The sequence below is a fragment of the Aplysia californica genome, unplaced genomic scaffold (genome assembly GCF_000002075.1).
Source record: "Aplysia californica isolate F4 #8 unplaced genomic scaffold, AplCal3.0 scaffold00006, whole genome shotgun sequence".
Classification (NCBI taxonomy): Eukaryota; Metazoa; Mollusca; class Gastropoda; order Aplysiida; family Aplysiidae; genus Aplysia; species Aplysia californica.
Genome location: NW_004797276.1, coordinates 1,851,101 through 1,852,172, shown reverse-complemented (window position 1 = coordinate 1,852,172; position 1,072 = coordinate 1,851,101).

Here is a 1,072-nt window from a genome sequence, read left to right as displayed (position 1 = left end):
TATTCTACATTGTATCGTATCGTACCGTATCGTATCGTATCGTATGATATAATATGATATTACATGATGTTAAATGATTTGATATTATATTACACTACTTTACATTTCATTACATTACATTAATAAACTATATTATACATGTATTATATTATATGATCTGATATTGTATTGAAAATATTAATAACATCAGATATGCGGATGACACAGTTTTAATAGCAGACTCAGAAAAGGACCTTCAATTGCTTCTAGACAGTTGTAAAAGAAAGTGAACGTACAGGATTGGATCTAGAGTTGAATGTAAAGAAAACAGAATGCATGGCAAAAAAAAGCCCCCCCCAAAAAAAAAGCAGCAAATCCTAGTTGCAATATCATAAGCAAAGGTGAAAAGATCAAACAATTCCAACAGTTTAAATATCAAGGATATATGATTACATCTGATGCCAAATGTTCCACAGAAGTGACACGGAGAATTACAGTGGCTCTAAGGCTAGTTTCAATAAAATGAGCCCTATCCGGAAAAATTGAAACATCTCAATGACTACCAAAATGAAAGTTCTGAAATGCTATGTATGGTCAGCCCTTCTATATATATCTGTGAATGCTGAACAATCACTAAAGACAGCGAAAATAAAACAGAAGCAACAGAAATGAGGTTTCTTTGGAGACTGCTAAGAGTATCGTGGAAGGAAAAGAAATCAAACGAGGTAGTGCTTGAAGAAGCACACGTGGGACGCTCACTTTTAAAAACAATCAGGAAACGACAAATGCAGTTTTGGGACATCTGAATAGACATAAGGGTCTTGAACATCTTGCTCTCACTAGAAAAAAATTGAAGGCAAGCGAGGCAGGGGTAGGCCCAGAGCAACCTACTTGAGGAACCTGAAGAAGTGGGTGACAGGGAAAGATCAGGGAAACCTGGCTTTTTTAAGAGCATCCGAGCAAAGGGATACATGGAGAACCATGATCGCCAATGTCTGTCGCAGATCTGGCACGGTATGGTGATGATGATGATGATGGTGATGATGATTATGATGATGATGATGATGATGATGATTATAATATATTATATTAT